The sequence below is a fragment of the Plecotus auritus genome (assembly GCF_963455305.1).
Source record: "Plecotus auritus genome assembly, chromosome: 11".
NCBI lineage: Eukaryota > Metazoa > Chordata > Mammalia > Chiroptera > Vespertilionidae > Plecotus > Plecotus auritus.
The window spans coordinates 48,281,100-48,300,178 of NC_137777.1; positions in this window are offsets into that span (position 1 = coordinate 48,281,100).

The following is a 19,079-nucleotide window of genomic DNA, read 5'->3' on the forward strand; positions in this document are numbered from 1 at the left end:
GGAGATGTCCCCTGCTGTCCCTCAGGTTCCCGGTCCGTAGCCTTGGCTCAACGACTGGGACGTTGGTCCTTAGCCTCGGCTACCGACCCAGGTTTTAGTATGGGTAATCAAAAATCTAAACAGGATCCTAGCACACCTCTAGGGTGTCTCCTCACCAATCTGGCTACTTCTGTAATGTGGCATGGCCTCAGTATGAATTGGAATGGGTCCGGATGGCCCGAAATCAGGACTTTTGATCTTAACAATTACAATGACCTCAGTGATTTCTGCTGGCAAACCGGGAAGTGGCCCTTCACTCCCGCCCCTCGCTTTACTCCTCATGTTCCACTCATCAGATCCTCCTCGCAAAGTCTTCACCCCCTCAAACTGGTCCTCAGCCCCCTGTCTCTGTCTTCTGACTCTTTTGACCCAGCCGATTTTTCATCTCCACAGCCGATTTTTCATCTCCACCTCTCCCGCTCCCACCGCCCCGCCTTCTGCTCCCTCTCTTCCTCCTTCTCCTTCTTCACCTCGGCTGCCCCTTTCCTGGCCGGAGCCACAGTCGCCGCCTCGGGCCGCGAGCCGAGCAGAGGCCGCCATGCATCATGAGAGCCACCCGCCCACCGTCCCGCCAGCCGCTCCAAACAGCTAAGTGAGATTTCTGTTTGAAGAAATTTTGGTTTGCTCTTCCCTTGTGTATTGTGACCAGCCGCCATGTTGGCCGCATGGCTTGCTGATCCCATGGGGGCCGCCATCTTGGAACAGCAAGTCCCGCCCCTCTCTGGCCACATGGCCTACCATTCCCATGAAGGCCACCATCTTGAAACAGCAAGTCCCGCCCCTCTCTGGCCACTTGGCCTGCCGTTCCCATGGGGGGCTGCCATCTTGAAACAGCAAGTCCTGCCCCTCTCTGGCCACATGGCCTGCCGTTCCCATGGGGGGCCACCATCTTGAAACAGCAAGTCCAACCCCTCTCTTTAAATAAAGATACTGAGACCTCCCACAGCTAACCCCCGCGACCAGGCCTGGTGTGGCCACCCACCGCCATGCTCCTCCTCCTCTTCCGGCCCACGGCCCACCACCTGCTCCGCCACTCCCTCCCCTAATGCCTTCTCAGACCCTGGTCCGAGATCCAGTGAATACGGCCTTTAAGGTTTTAATGCCTGCGAGGAGCAGGCAGAGTAAACCCGCCTTCGACAAAAGGTGAATCTGCAAACCCAAGCCTTGGTTGCAGCTCTGAGGCCAACAGCAGCTACGCATGGTCCCAAGGGAACTGTGCGTGGTGGGGGTGCAACGAGAGGACGAATGCCACCTGGAGGATGCTTCAAGTGTGGAAATAAAGGCTACTGGGCAAAGCAGTGCCCCGGCCCCTGGCTCCAACCAAGCCCTGCCTGGCGTGCAGTAAAAGTGACGGGCCCTCTGCGTCTCAGCATAGAGGGGCCGCCCTTCCAGGTCATGACCCACTGCTGGCCATGACTGAAGACTGGCCGAAGACTGAAGATGCCCGGACTCGACAACTCCCATCACCCTCACCGAGCCCAGGGTAACGCTCAAGGTAGCGGGTAAGCTGGTCTCCTTTCTGGTCGATACGGGGGCTACCTTCTCTGTCCCGCCCTCCTTTGCAGGGTCATTTTTCCCTTTCACGATCTCGGTCATGGGTATTGACAGCAAATCACCCTTTAATGCTCTGAAAACTACTCTGGCCTCAGGGCCTTCTCACTCCGCCCCCTCCCCCACTCCACCCTTCCTAGAGAACAACTTTCTTGCCAGCACAGGCTTATCAGAAACTTAGATCTTTATCTCTAGGAAAAAAGTGGCAGTTTTAAAATTCAAGCAGTTAGAGGCCTGGAAACAGGCTTCAGGGCCTGTTCCCTCCTCCCCCTGCCTTTTCTAAATATTTTAAATAGCAAGATTATTCTACCCAGCAAAGCTATCATTCAGAATTGAAAGTCAGATAAAGAGCTTCACAGACAAGAAAAAGCTAAAGGAGTTCATCACCACCAAACCAGGATTATATGAAATGCTGAAGGGTATTCTTTAAGAAGAGGAAGAAGAAAAAGGTAAAGATAAAAATTATGAACAACAAAGTGACAACAAATACATACCTACCAACAAGTGAATCTAAAAATCAAGTGAATAAAAAATCTGATGAACAGAATGGACTGATGAATATAATAGAATCAGGGACATAGAAAGGGAGTGGACTGACAATTCTCAGGGGGAAGGGGGTGTGAAGGGTTCGGGAAGAGATTGGACAAAAATCTTACACCTATGGATGAAGACAGTGGCGGGGGGTAAGGGCATGGGGTGGGGTGGGGAATCAGGTGGAGGGGGAAAAAAAAAGAGGAACACCTGTAATAATCTGAACAATAAAGATTTATTAAAAAAATAAAAATTTAAAAAATAAAATAGCATACAATACTGAAACATTAATTGCTAGACATGTTTAGAAATATTTAATGGAAAGTATGTTGAAAGAGAGAAAGAAGTTCTAAAGTTAACTGTTGACAAGAATTGTAAAAGGACCTACTCTCCTGGATGGTCCTGCCTCAGGGGTTCAGAGACAGTCCTCATCTGCTTGGCCAGGCCTTACCCAGAGACCTCTGTCAATGCTCTTTAGAACCCAGCACTCTTCTCCAGTATGTAGATGATCTCCTGCTCTGCAACCCCTCCCTGGACATGTCTCAGAGGCATAGAGCTGGCCTCCTCAACTTTCTAGGGGACAAAGGATACCATGTGTCCCCTGCCAAGGCGCAACTGTCGGCCCCCACCGTCACTTACTTGGTGATCTATCTGACGTCCAATTCCCGAGGACTGACAGTTGACCAAATGCAAGCAATACGAGACCTACAGCCTCCCACTTCTGCGGAACAGATCTTGTCCTTTCTAGGGCTGGTAGGATTCTTCCGCCATTGGGTCCCAAACTTTGCTCTCTGAGCTAAGCCCCTATACCAGGCTGCTAAAGAAACACCAGTAGGCCTCCTCTCCTCACCCTCCCTCGGTCGCCATGCTTTTTCTAAGCTCCGGGATACCCTTCTGGCATCTCTCCCTCTTTCTCTCTCCCGGACATCTCTAGGCCTTTCCAACTATTTACTGATGAAAGACGGGAATAGCTATGGGGGTCCTCACCCAGCCTCTAGGGCCAGCCTTCACCCCCATAGCCTACCTGTCCAGACAGCTTGATCCCACGGTTCAGGGATGGCAGCCCTGCCTCCGGGCTCTGGCTGTAGCCACCGCTCTCACCAAGGAGGCCCAGAAGATCTGCCTCCAGCAACCCTTATAGGTCTTCTCCACCATAGACTACAGGATCTTCTGTCCCACCGATCCTTTTCTCTCCTTGCCCCCTCTAGCATGCAGGAACTCCACCTCCTGTTCCTCGAGAGTCCTGACATCTCCCTAACTCAGTCCCCAGCCCTGAACCCGGCCACTCTCCTTCCCACTGCCTCCACCCAACCTGCAGCAACGCATCATCGAGGCCCTCACTCAACCTCGGGCGGGACTCTCAGATTTTCCTCTCTTTAATCCTGACTTAACTAAACTGCACATACCCTACCGCCCACAATCACTGGGTAAGATCGAGAGGATCAACGGCCTCCTTAAAGACTATCTAACTAAACTCTCTCTAGAAATTTGCAGCTCCTGGCCATACCTCCTGCCCATGGCCCTGACTGGAATCCGGGTTACACCAAGGAGCCCCACCTTCTTAAGCCCTTTTGAACTCCTATATGGGAGACCCTTCTTGCTCAACCATTGTCTCCCTACTGACCCTCCTCTCCTGGCTACTTATCTTCCATACCTGCCCCTACTCAGGCAACTGCTCTGGGAACACGCTGACAGGTTTCTGCCCAGGCCAGAACCAGCCATCCAAGACTCCCGAGGACCAGCCCTCCAGCCGGGGGACTCGGTCTTCCTCAAGAACCTTACCCCCAGGTTGTATTTCAGCTCCAGGCCCAGAAAAGCAGCCAAACCAGACAAGTGACACTGTGGCAGCCTCAGGATCAGCTTTTACCTCCCAAGTGAATCAACAGGATCACTCTTGAGACTTCACCAACCAGCCCCTTGGGGAAATCATGCTGCTGCACCCCTTATCCAGCACGGAAAACACTCCCTGTTTTTCGCTCACTTACCCCATGGATCCTCCCATCATTAGGCCCACTGGTATCTATTCCTTTAATTTTGCTCTTTGGCCCCCGTCTCATGCGCTGTTTCACTAGTTTTTTGCAGAACAGAATGCAGATATTCACCAACCAGAAGGTGGGAGAGATCTATCTGGCCTTGAATTCAGAACCTAGAGACACCTATGTCACCAGAATCCTTGAGACCCTGGGTAGACGCCCCTGATGACGCCCCCTATGAGCAGGAAATAGCTACAGAAAACAGACCTTCACCCCCTGACCTTGCCCAGACTCTCAATTTTTTTTAATATCACCAAAAGCCTGGAATGATAGATCCTCCCTTCTCCCAACTGGTGGGCAAAGTATGATGTAACCTGCATCTGCCGCCGGGACATCCCCTAGACAAGACATTGAACCACCAATCAGCGCGTGCCGAGTGCCCTGGGCCCCACCCCTTCCCGTTCCTCCCCTCAAAAGATGTGTTCACCTCTGCACGTGCTGCTGCTCTCCCCAGTCTGTGAGACAGCCCGGCGGGTCCTTCTCCTCCTCCTTCTCCTCTAATCCTGGTTTTTCTATCTCGCTCCTTAGTGCGGAATAAACTTCCTCTTTTAACATGCCTTGGTCTCCAACTCCCGTTTCCTGCACCTCGAACCTTACACAAACCAAATGAACTTTGTATGTGTTCCTTAGATGCAGGAATTTAATTTCTGAAATTCTCTCCTAAGGAAATAATCTGAAATGTACACACAAATTTTTCAGTACAAAGGTATATAAAATTCCTAGGCATGATCATTGAGAACAACTCTTTGTTTTCCTTTCATTCTCTGTCTTTTTTTTTTCAGTAGGATTTAAGCTTCATAAGGACAAGGATCATGTCTGTTTTCTTCACTTCTATATCCTCAGTATTTAAAACAGTGTTTAGCCCATGGTAAATGTCCAATAAATATTTAATGAATGAATAAATACATCTTTAAACATGGAGAAAATAACTGAAGAAAAGAAATTGTTTGATAAATAAAGAGATTTGCATAAAAGGAGAGAACTAACATCTTTCTGGTTGGAAAGAGTTAACATTGTAAAGATGCCAAATTCTCTAATAATCTATGAATTTACAGTATTTCCACTAAAATAATTGACATTTTTGTTTTACAACTTGAAACATTATAAATTTCAGCTGGAAGAAAAAAAGAGAAATAGGAGTGGTTTTGCCCTGCCAAGTGCATGCATGTACACACACACACACACACACACACACACACACACACAATCACAATGGTGTGGTAGGGGAAGAATAGTTTCCCTGGTGATGGAACAGCTTAAACCCGGTGAGTTACAAAAACATTAAATGTATTCTTCCCACAGATACTGTTAACTGCTCTGCTGAATCCTCCTTTCCCACCGGTTAGCAGCCATTCTGATTATTAAAAACAGTCTATTTTCAGTCCAGACCATTCTAAAGCTTTAATCTCAAACTCTCACCCACCACATTCCCTTTGTTATAGACTGAACCTGTGGCCTCTGAGAGGAGGAGGAGAACAAGTGAAGCCCTCTCCCACCTGTCCACCCCGCCCAGCACATGCGTGCAATCCATGCTGTGAGGTCTAGAAATGTGGATCTTCTGGGGGAATTTCTGCTGCTACTAAAGTTAGTAAACATCCAATGAATCTATGGTATACGCAGGCCTGAGGGGTATGCTCTCGGTGAGTCAGAACAGCAATTTCTTATGTGAATAAAAAAGCAGATTGGGGCTTTTAGCACCTTCCTGAAGCTAGGGCATGCAACATTAACTCCAGGCTTAAAAATCCAAGTGTGAAGGGGATAAAAGGAAAGGCATTAAATTATAAGCATCTACATCGTCTTTCTGTCTCTCGCTTCTCCCGAAGCAGAGAGACATGTGACTGTCTAGGTCAACTCTGGATCCTCCCTTGCTTATGTAAAAATCAAAACAAAAGGCAAAGCATCACATAAAACAAAGCCAAAAACCTGAGCCAGCGAGGCCAATGTTAGGGAGAGAGACAGGGGCTGCTTGAGGGTGGGGAGAAGGGACATTTATGCAGTGCATATAGTGGGGAAATAGGAGATTTGCAATAATTATGAAGGCAAAAGAGAAATTGAAAGGAAGTGATGAGAAAAAGGGTATTTTTAAAGGAGTGTTGCTGGCTTCCAAGAATATAGCCAGCCCTTCTGCAACTTCTCCTTCCATTACCTTTTTTGAGAGATACTACACTGAATATCTTGATTGTTTTAATTAGTTTAAGTTGCTGGACTACTTGTTTTGTGAGGTTGTATAGCACTGGCCATGAAGCAGTCGTGTTCTATAGATTACATGAGATCTTCCATCTACCAGACATGTCATCAATGAATTCTGGTCAAGAAGAAGTCTTCCAAATGCTTTGACTGTTCTGACGTTGAGATAGTGAAACAATGATTTCTGAATGGGCACTCCAGTGCTTTCCCTACAGGTTTTTAAAACAAATAGTTATTGCAGTTCTAAGTAGCCTTGAATTTACCCTAAAAAATCCTAGGTCCTCATTCCAGTTTTACTTTGCTAATCGGAAACCTGAAGGCAGGAATAATGCCTCATCATCTTTTTATATTGCCTGAGTTTTTACAGTTGGCCACCTGGGACACATTAAGCATTCACCATGAGTGAATAGGTGTGTGAGACTTCAGCCATTTCCAAGAAATCCTTTAGTTGTCTTCATAAAGTCCTGGACTAAAGGGTCCTTCTGGTATCATAATGAATTAATTCTTGAACTGAATTACCTATAATTTTTGTTAGATATGACTCTCCCTTAGGTGGGCATAGCAGGTGAACAGCTGCATCCCCACACATCTGGAATGCTGCCTTGAGTAAGAAAAGGATACAAGGGAGAATAGAGAAATAAAATGATGATGAGAATTTAAGGCAAAATATTTTTAGGGGAAATAAATCTGTTCCAATAACCTTGTGGTTAAAGTAACCAATTGATATGTCCAAGAAGCCTAAAAATATTATTTTCCGTGTTGGAAGAATCTCTGATGTTTTGTGTAAACATTATAAACATTGGAAATGGGTAATATGCAGAATCCCCTCTCTTCACACATTTCTCCTTTTATCCCCTTGGATACTCTTATTTAAGTGTATGAGCGTTGATAGGCACTTAGTAATGTGCTCATATTGAAGAGACTAGATGTGTTTACACAGTACAATGACTGCTGAACTACTTTTGTCCCCACTGATCAAAGTGTCGCCAGATTTTCCCATCTACCTTTTTCTTCTAAAGGGAAACAAATCAAGTCTTCTGAAGGCTTCTGCTCCATCTCAAAGGAGCTTCACAGTAATGTTCTTTCATCATTAGTTGCTGGGCGTTCTGCAATGTTTTCTCCCCTGAAGTTATAAGTCACAAGTTTCTGATGTTTTGTCTAATCTTTCTCTTTCTCCGCATCCTGGTTCTCCAGAGACAAGTGTCATGGAAATGCTTTTGGGTAGATAAAAATGCACTCATTCCTCAGTCTCCACTGGACTGTTATTCAAAAAGTCAATATCTATAAGGATGGCAGGTGCATTGTCCAACACATGGATTTTTCTTCTCCAAGTATTGTAATTATTGATGCTTTGGACTTTCCCTGTTGCATCCATCATCCTAAGGTTATCTTCGAAAAAGTATTGCCTGAGTGTAGCGCTCAGAAGTCAACATCAATGAAGACAGAAAGCACTGGTTAAATACTGTTGAGTGCTTACTCTTCTAAAAGCTTTTAGTGCAAAACTTTTTCTTTATTTACAAGTATTTTTCCACTATAATTTTAAAAATTAATGATATTATTTTGCAGTACATGTATTTTACAGTTTTTAATAAAGAATAAAAATTATTTATGATATAACTTCTTTTTTTAAAATATATTTTATTGCTTTTTTTACAGAGAGGAAGGGAGAGGGATAGAGAGTTAGAAGCATCGATCAGCTGCCTCCTGCAAACCTCCTACTGGGAATGTGCCCGCAACCAAGGTATATGCCCTTGACAGGAATCGAATCTGGGACCTTTCAGTCCGCAGGCTGATGCTCTATCCACTGAGCAAAACTAGTTAGGGCTATGATATAACTTCTTAATTGATGTTATATCATTTGGCAATTTTTGTGTGAAGTCTGTTGTTTTTAAAACATTACCCAAAATTATTCTGTTTGTTAATTTTGTATTGCTTTCTTTAATATGCTATTTACTTCTCCATGCTTAAGTTAAAAAAAATTAAATAACAGTTTACTTTCAATGTCATTTTGTATTAGTTTCAGGTGTACAGCTTAGTGGTTAGAGAATCATATACTTTACATAGTGTTCCCCTTGGTATTATTGACTATATTCCCTATGCTTTACATCCCCATGACTATTTTGTAACTACCACTTTGTACTTCTTAACCCCCTCACCTCTTTTGCCTCGTCCCCCAACCCTTTTCCCCTCTAGCAACCACCGGTCCATTTTCTGTGTCCATGAGTCTGTTTCCATTTTGTTTGCTCATTTATGTTGTTCTTTAGATTCCACGTATAATGTTAAAACTTATTCAATCCCTTCCACAACCCTAGGAGGTTAGTTCTACTACTATTCCTGCTTTATAAGTGAGGAGACTGAGGCACAAGAAAGTTAACTAATTTCATAAGTTCTCATCTATAATAAATGATAGAGCAAGGCACATTTGCTATGGATAGCTCTCTAAACCACTGGAACACACTGCCTCCAATTAACAGGAAATGGTATATACACAGATTTTTAACCTACATGCAACCTTCCTGGGGCCAATGAGCCACCATGGATGATAGAGAAACATGGGTATATACATTTGTGTGCATATGTGTGCATTTTTTTTTCCTGAGAAAATACACTATTGCATTCATTTGGTTCTCAGAATGGCCCCAGGCTCCATAAAAATTAGCTACAAAAACAATATAGGGAAAAATAGCCTGGTCTTTGAGATCTAACAACCCATGGATTAAATCCTGGCTCTGTCACCCAGCAGAAAACTGAGCTTTATTAAGTCATTAACAGCTTTAATTTTCCTGATGTGTTACACAGAGCATAACAATGCCAACCCCATGGGTTATTGTGAGACTCAAATGATGTAACACACGCTCAGCATCTATAAGAGTGGCTGGCACATATCTGTCCTTTCTTTGTCTTGAGCTAATGTACCCTTTCCTAGACTCCAGTGTCACTCCTATCCATCTAAGACTGCCAAGGTGACACCATCCATTCTCAGAAATGAGTCTTTCCAGTCATTCTTCTGTCTGAGGTTGTTGGAATGTTACATATAAAATGAATGTCTTAAGCCAGTGGTCGGCAAACTCATTAGTCAACAGAGCCAAAAATCAACAGTACAACGATTGAAATTTCTTTTGAGAGCCAAATTTTTTAAACTTAAACTTCTTCTAATGCAACTTCTTCAAAATAGACTCGCCCAGGCCATGGTATTTTGTGGAAGAGCCACACTCAAGGGGCCAAAGAGCCACATGTGGCTGGCGAGCTGCGTTTGCCGACCATGGTCTTAAGCAATGCTGAGCCCCCCACATTTAGAATTCTCTTTCCAATCTAACATTCTAGATCCCAGGAGGGCCAGAGTCACACAATAACAGTGATCTCAGCTCAGATGTAGTCACTAATCCCAGGATTGACTTGATCAACACTATGTGAGCTACTTTTTCTTGAAAATGAGGAGCCAACTTTTATTTCATTTCTAATCTGTTTTTCCTTAAAACTAGTGTGACAAAACTTAGGCCAGACATGCAGGCAGTGAAAACAGGTATGTAATGAATAGAAGTAACAGAAAAATCAAAGCATTTTTCATTTGTCTGTAATATGTTATCACACTTAAGTTTGGAAATGGGAAGGTCTGATAGGAATTAGTAACTCTGAAGTCACAGAATACACAACACACACACACCCTAAACTCAGAAGACTAAGAAAGTTGTCTATTGCCTACCATTTTTTCCCAACACATTTATATACATGCACACTCATATATATATATATATATATATATATATATATATATATATATATCCTTTCTATTCTAGGCTGTGCTTAGAAAAAGTCTTCACATCATAATGCTAAGTGCCAGCCTAAATCAGTGCACTTTCATCTGAGCAAGTTTGATTTCTGGGAGCCATTGAATGACTAAAGACACTCACACCTCTACCCAGCTAATAGCATCCCTTAGACACCCACTGACTTCAAAATGCAACTATCAAGTCCTGAATGTGGATGCTAGATCTCAATTTGGGAGCAATACTGTGCTGAGGATGAGTCTGAACCCAGTGTAGTTGCCTTTCTTCTAGTCTTAAATTCCTGACTCCATCATATTGGGAAGGGCAGGTCCTAAAAGAACAGAAAACAGAACTTGGAGAGAGCAGTGGGAAACCTTAAGAATGAGGCAAGGTATAGTAGTAGATTCCAAAAATTTCATGGCAAACCAGGAAGCATGCTAGATGTTTGAAATCCCAGAAAGGAAAATCAGGCCTCTCTGATAACCTGGAAAGGCACAACTAAGGAGACCAAGAACCAATTCCAAGAGGTCAGGATAATGCTTTGGAGTTGAAGTTACAATCAGAAAATACCTGGGCAAATGGAACCATACCACTCACAGAAACTTAGTGTTGTGTTTCCTAGATGCAGAACGACTAAGCATATTGACCAATCGTTCCAATTGGCTAGTGGTGGAATCAACATTCAGACTGCCAAGACTTCCTGTGTTTTCTATCATGCTGGCTGGAGACAGACTATGGGTCTTCGAATGCCATGAAAGCATTTTGACTTTATTCAGTAGGCAACGGGGAGCCACTGACATTTTTTGAGCAGTAGACTGATATATTACCATCTTTTGGTAATCTCTTTTTAACTAATAAATTTGATTTGTTTTTGTCCCATGTGGAGAAGTATATTGTGGTTAATCTTAAGTCCCTTTTTAGAAAGAGAGAGAAAATAAATGTATCAAAAAATAAAGCAAAGCAAGTAAGCAAATGAAAAGTTAAGAGTGTGTTTCCATTAAAATAATAATAGTAAACAGAGAAACAAAAATCATGAATTATATGAATCATAATCAACCAGAGTTCCAAGTATTTTTTTCTTACAAAAGCTCTTGATAAATGGTCAATAAATGTTAAGTGGAATATTATTTTGTAGTTAATTTCCCTTATTCTTTAGTTTTACTCTTCTAATTTCACTATCCAATTTATAATTGTAGCATGTAGAAGCATGTACATAATCATTTTTTACAGTAGGAAAATAAAGTGCAAAGACTTTGTTTTAGACAGCTAAGTGATTTACAGTAAGACCTACTAGAGAATTAGATAATTCCGAAGCATAATTCAGATCGCCTGAGCTTTCTGCTTGTTTAAAATTAACAGCTAGTGGTGGAAAGAAACTTTAAATTTGATTGAAAATAACACATACAGTATTAAAAAGTCACACTCCAGCCCTAACCGGTTTGGCTCAATGGATAGAGCGTTGGTCTGCGGACTGAAAGGTCCCAGGTTCAATTCCGGTCAAGGGCATATACCTTGGTTGCGGACACATCCCCAGTAGGGGGTGTGCAGGAGGCAGCTGATTGATGTTTCTCTCTTATTGATGTTTCTAACTCTCTATCCCTCTCCCTTCCTCTCTGTAAAAAAATCAATAACATTTATTTAAAAAAAGTCACACTCCAGCCAGGCCAGTGTGGCTCAGTGGTTGAGCATTGACCTATGAACCAGGAGGCCATGGTTCGGTTCTGGGTCAGGGCACATGACGTAGGTGTGGCCTCAGCCCAGTGTGGGGCATGCAGGAGGCAGCTGATCAATAATTCTCTCCCATCATTGATGTTTCTATCTCTCTCTCCCTCTCCCTTTCTCTCTGAAAAAAAAAATATTTTTTTTTAAAAAGTCACACTCCAATTCACTCTGCTAGATACCAAAATTTACCTTGATTTTTTTTCTGCAATGCTAATAAGTCAGCATTCCATTAATACTACATTAAAAAGGTGTTCTTCGTTTTATCTTTCCTGCCTTTGTTGAAAACACCCCCTCAGCCTGCTGATTTTTGACAACCTGTTGGATGGCAATGATAACAGATTTTCCTCTGAGCCACATTACAGCACAGCTTTCTGACAGCCTTGTCTCTGGGCTAAACAAAGCATTGGTACCCTGCCTGGTGTGTTTCCGTGTCTGTCATTCAGTTGCCATTTGCTCCTTCCAATGGCTAAATGAAAATGTGGTCATCACACACAATCCTTCCTGTTTGAGCATCATAAATAATATGTTTCTGGGGTGCGACACATCAATATTTTACTAACCACAATGTAGGTTTTAGGAAATGTCAGGATGAAAGTGATACCAAAAAAGATTTCCTACAGATTCATTGGTACAGTATGCAGAGGCCATTTTAGAGTTCAGTGCCCTCATTAGGCTCTTCAAGACAGGGTGTTCTCATCCTAAGAAACACAGCACTGGAAACCCGAGCTTCTCAAAGCCTTGCCATAGCAGGCCTGCATGGTCTTCCTGGTTGAGTGGGGATGGAATATATCGTGAAGTACTCCCAGGCCTGATTTTAATTCACTCACTGGTTTTATGTATGTGTTTGTTTTTCAACACAGCATTGCTGCCTCCTGGGCCAGTGGTTCTCAACCTTCCGAATGCCGCGACCCTTTAATACATTTCCTCATGTTGTGGTGACCCCCAACCATAAAATTATTTTCGTTGCTACTTCATAACTGTAATGTTGCTACTGTTAATGAATCGTAATGTAAATATCTGTGTTTTCCGATGGTCTTACGCTCTACAGCAGCAGTTCTCAACCTGTGGGTCGCACACCACAGGTTGAGAACTGCGACCCACAGGTTGAGAACCACTAGCAGGGTCGCCTAAGACCATCGGAAAACACAGATATTTACATTACAATTCATAACAGCAGCAACATTACAGTTATGAAGTAGCAACGAAAATCATTTTATGGTTGGGGGTCACCACAACATGAGGAACTGTATTAAAGGGTCGTGGCATTAAAAAGGTTGAGAACCACTGTCCTGGGCAAATGTAGAATCACTGCAGAATAATGAAGTTTATACTGAAGATAAATTCTTGTCACTCCTGCTGGGCAATCACCTCAAACTATAAAAGAGATCAAAATAGGTGGAGATTGGGTGGGAGGGTGGCAAATATAATAAAGAGAAGTACTGCAAATATAGTTCTTCTCTTCTCCAAGTTAAAAGAATTTTGCTTAAAAATATATTCCCTCCGGCCTGGAAACCTATTTCCCGTGTCCTGTGGTTTCTGTTCCGCAGGTGTCCTGAAAATAATTGGGTATTTAAAGAACCTCTAAAAATTGCCGATCACAGAGCCGACCGCTTCTTGGTACTTTCCCTCCGAGGCTCACATTAATTTTTAATCAGCTTGCCACTGTTTCAGGTCCTCAGGACTCCTGTAAGTAAAGGAAAATGCCACGTGGGCAGCGGAGGAGCAGACAGTAAACAATCGCAGAGACAAAAGCCTGTGTGGCTTCAACACAAATGGAGAAAGCCACCCCTGAGCTAGACCCAGTGTGGGAATTAGAATCCCATTCTCTCCAGCTACTTGACTGCCACTGACTGCAGGCACTCCTTGGCCTTTTTTCATAGATAAATGCCAGTCCTCAGTGGCTTTTGCTCTCAGAAGGACATAATGGCTTGGTTCTCTAGGAATTTTTTGAATAGATACCTAAATCTCAGCCTTATCTCTAATATCGCTCCCCACCCCCCTCCAGTGTTTTTTTTTTTTTTTTTGAGGGGAGAGGCCTGATTTCACATAGAACTTTTCATGTGGATCATACGTAAATCCAGTCTGTTAGTTAGAAATTGTTATAATTTCTATCATAATACATAATATCATCATATAAAGTGGTTCAAACAGATCAATAACTAGATATTTTTCCTGCCACCCAAAGACTCCAAAGCATACCCGATACCTCCATCTCAACCTTTTGTTTACTTGTTGGCATAAGAGATTATGGACATTGCAGATTTGTGAATTGAAGGGGCAGTGAGCATCAGTCAGAGAAATCACTGGGGGAAGAAGCTGTTTGACTTGGCCTGCAGGTCACAGGTGTATCATGAACCAAAGGCAACTCCTAACCCCAAGAGTTGGAAAGAGCAGCATTCTCTTTGAGTTTAGAAAAGTGGCTCCCTAAGGCTTTCTGAGGTGCAATCACCATAACATCCCAAGGTCACCTTGTTTGTTGACCCAGAGACACCAGTGCATCAATTTGCTGCCACATAATGAAGCTGGGAATGCGAGGCGAGAAGGGAAAGGGCTGTGCCTTCTTTTCTTTCCTACCCATTAGCTTCCAGGGAGTCTGCAGAATGCTGCCCTTCCCTGCGCCCAACAACAGGTAAAACCCATCAGGGTATCACACTGCACGGCCTGCAGGATTTTCTGAGGGGAGAAAGCATGTCACTGTGCTTCATCTCAAAACCCTTGCACAATGCCGGCATGTGGCAGGATCTCACCCATATTGGTGCAGTTAATGTTTTTCTCTGCTGTGGAGGTGCTCAGTGAGACCATAATGGGGCGAGGGCCATCTGCCAACTGCCAGAAAATGTGGTCAGGTAGCAGACTGCATGGGAATTTGGGGTACCAATAAAAAGATCATTGTTTGGGGTGGCCTTTTTCTCTCTTCCACTTTCTAACTGTCAAGTGATAGAAGCCTATTGAGGCTGAAGGCACCTGCTTGGCAACAAGGAGTTAGTAAAGGGCAGAGGAACAATGACATGTGCTTTGCTTTTCATTCTGATGCACATTATAGTACAAAGTATAAAGAAATTTCTCCCAAACTGAGATTAAATTTTTAAACATTTTTTGAATAACAGAGGTATTGGTTTATGTATCTATTTACTTAATTATTTATTGGTCAGGCTCATAATGATGGTTTCCAAGTGTATGGAAAAATTTTACCGAGGTGATTTTTCTAGAAACATCAAGGTTACCTCCAAAGGAAAGTCTTCATTAAGGGTGTACTATTTTGGGAAATCTGTAAAATAATATAATTATAAAGATAATTTTTCATGTTTCTACTACACTTCAAGATCCCAGAGAGAGCAAGTTTTTGTCTGTTTTGTTTTGCTTTGTTTTCAAGTCCATGGCTACAGGAACTAGCAGAATAAATAGTTTATGGTTGGTACATGTTAAATGTCTATGGGTGAAAGTGGGATAAGGGAGGCAAGAGGGGTGGGTGGGTGGGTGGGTGGATAGATGGATGGATGGATGGATGAACCTGTAGGTCATCAAGGAGAGCTACGTGTTAGTCATCTTCCCCAAAGAATCTGTTATGAGTGGGCCACCTGTTCCTGAGGAAAATAATGCCTAAAATGATACAGGATATAATGAAAAACTCTAGAAATTATTAAATGTTGGTCATGTGTTGAAATTAGGCTGTGAAGTACTCTGGGCCTCAAATGAGCATCTTTAGATTTTATTTTATTGGTTGGAAATTAAGTGGCAATTGAGGAATTTTCAACATGTTTATTGGGGTATAAGCTGAATGCATTACAATAATGAACATATCCAATCCTCTCAAAAGTTTCCTCATGTTTTTTTGGAATCTCCCCCATCCATCTGTCCCCACTGAAGGTCCTAAGCAACTATTGATCAGATTTCTGTCACTATAAATTAGTTTGCATTTTCCAGTATGGTATATAGATGAAATGATATGGTATATACTTCTTTTCAGTTGGCTTCTTTCACTCAGCATAATTATTTTGATGTGTACCCATGTGCTTGTATGTATCAATAGTCCATTGCTTCTTACTGATGAAAAATATTCCATTGCATGACAATTACAGATAAAGCTTCAGTGAACACATGTGTACAAGTGTATGTATTGGCATATGTTTTCATTTCTCCTAGGTAAACATCTAGAAATAAAATGGCTGGATCATATGGTAAGTGTATATTTAACTTCTTTAAAAAACTTCTAGCTGTTTTCCAAAGAAAACATTTTACATTCCCACCAACAGTGAATGAAAGTTGTAGATGCTCCACCTCCTCACCAACACTTGACATGGTCAGTCTTTCAATTTTAAACATTCCAGAAGTGGCCCATGGAATCTCATTGTTTCAGTTTTCATTTCCTTTTGATGAACTAGAGGCCCGATGCACGAAATTCCTCCACCCCGCCCCCCCACCAGGTGCCGGCACCGACTTCCCTCTGGCAACCGGGACCTGGGCTTCCCTCGCAGCCCCAGCTTCGTCCAGAAGGTCTTCCAGAAGGATGTCCAGTCTAATTAGCATATTATGCTTTTATTAATATAGATAATGTTGAGAAACTTTTCATATATCTCCCATGGTGAAAGGTCTGTGCAAATATTTCATCCATTTATTTTCATGGCATTGTGTTCCTATTATTTAGTTTCTGAGTTGAAAGAACAAATTTATATCCTGGAAATAAATTGTTTATCTAACATTTGATATGGAAATATGTTCCTCCAGTCTGTGACTTGTCTTTTCATTCCAACCTTTTGAAGGAAAGTTCTTAACTTTTGGTGAAATCCAAATTTACTGATTTTTTCTTTTACAGATTATATTTTTAGAATTATATATAAGAAATCTTTGGTTTATCCAAAGCCATAAAAAAGATTCTTCATTGTGTCCTTTCAGAAATGTTATAGTTTTAGGTTTTATTTTATGATAGATATTGACTTATATTTGCATGTGGCACAAGGAATGGATTGAAGTTCATATCTCTACAAGTGAACAAACACCCAATTGTTCCAGCATGACTTGTTGATATGACTCTCTCTCCTCCACAGCATTGCTTTTGTACTTAAGAAAATCAAATGACTAAATATGTGTGAGTCTAATTCAGAATCCGTTGCTCTGTCCCATTGATTTGTCTATCTTAAGCAAAAACCAGACTATCTTGATTACTCTAACTTTATGGCATGTATTGAAATCTGGGAGTCAAATCCTTGGATGTTATTCTTATTTACCAAAGTTATTTTAGGCCTTTTCTGTCCTTTGCATTTCCATGTGAATTTTAGAATCAACTTTCTGTAGTTAAAACAAAAATTGAGAGGTTATGGTATGACACATTTAAAGGTACATATACCTGTGTGTTCTAATCTTGGAAAATGACATATTTGCATCACTAAAATATCCTTTTGCGGTGGATGACTTTTTTAGTTGTTTTGGAATGACATTTTTTTTCCTTGGCTAAGTTATACTGCAGCAATAATACCTCTGAATCTCTACAGCCTACAATAACAGTCTTATTTCCTCCTAGGCTACTTGTCTATCACAAGTTGATTATAGCTCTGTTCCATGTTGTTTACATTTTCAGACCTGGCCCGAAGGGAGCCACCTCTGTTTAGGACAGTGCAAGTCTTAAAACAGAGGAAGGAAGAGAGATGGAACCACTTTAAATTTTTGCTGGGAAGTCATATGTCACATCCATTCACATTACATTGGCTAAAGCCAGACAGATCGACAAAACTGATGTTCATGAAATGAAAAATTCTCCCAGAGAGAGGAAACCATAGGAAAGGGGATATAATTATTTTTAACAGAGTACAACCTACCACCGATACTAAATAACTTTTTAAATAACCACTTTTAGAATGGTGTGTCAACTTACAAATGGACAGGCTTAATTTAATGCACAATAAATTTTTCATGGAAAATATTAAGGTACCCATTCATTTTTGCCTTGTGTGGGTATGTCTCTATCCCTTCCCAACCTCACACCTCTTGATTCTAGTCAAGAGACTTTGGGGCTACTTGGACTTCACAGTTTAGTGTCATGTCATGTATTTCTGGGGGAAGTGGCAGTATTATTCCTATATCATTGTTTTGCCAACCCCCCCTTTTCCCCGTTTCTTCTATTATTTAATATTTGCTCAGAGATATGCACAGACAATTTACAAACATATGTAATTCAGTAAGAAACCAGTGCCCCCTAAATAGATTTAAACCTAAGTGGGAATAGAGAAGTTGATTATCTGCAATCCAATAGAATAATTATCATAAAACCATCATTAATTAGGCATTCAGTGTGCCAGTCATGCTTCTAAATGGCTTACCTGCATTTTCTCATTTAATGCTTCTGAGAATGCTATTAAATAGATAGCATTGTTATAATGTGAATAACAATGAGGGAAAGCTGCAACGAGGTGTTAAATAACTTGTCTAAGAACTCACAAATATTGAGTCTTGATTCAAATCCAGGCCTGTCTGACTCCAGAACCTAAGTCTGTAACACTAATTTGAGAAGTGAGCCTTCAAACAATCTCAAAGTTCTTAATTGACAATTGCTAGGATTTTAAAATGGGCAAAGCTGGAATTTTAATATCAAAGGCAAATAGTACATTTTCTATGAAATCATCTGCATTTGGGCAAGGCAGGCTGTAGATCTCAGACTACTTTGGGGAAATTGAAGTGTAGATGTGTAAACAATCTAAATTATAGTATATTTTAAAGGGGTATAGAGGTATTACTTAAAGGTCAGATAGAAACTGGAATTTTTCTAAATGAGAAGTTGTGACTAGGATTCTGTGACTAGCACAAAGTCATTCAACAAATACGAGTTGCATTATAATATGATTATAATGGACTTCATTCCATTTAAAAACAAAAGACCTTAAAATCCTCAATAAAATACTAACAAAGCAAATCCAGCAGCAGATTAATAGGATTATACATCATATCTAAATGGGATTTATTCCAGGTTGTAAGAGTTGTACCAAGAAATCATTCAATATACTTCATGATGAAAACTGAACAAACTGAAAATAGATTGGAACTTATTTTACATGTTAAGGGGGAAGAATTAACTTAGTGGGGTGATCACTGTGTAAGTTATATGAATGTCTAACCTCTATTCTGTACCCCTAAAATGAATATAATGGTGTGTGTGAACTATAATTAAACTATTTTTAAAATTGTTTAAGTTAAAACAATTTTTAAAAAGTAAACAGCAAAAATAAAATCTTAACGGGCATTCATGAAAACCTCACAA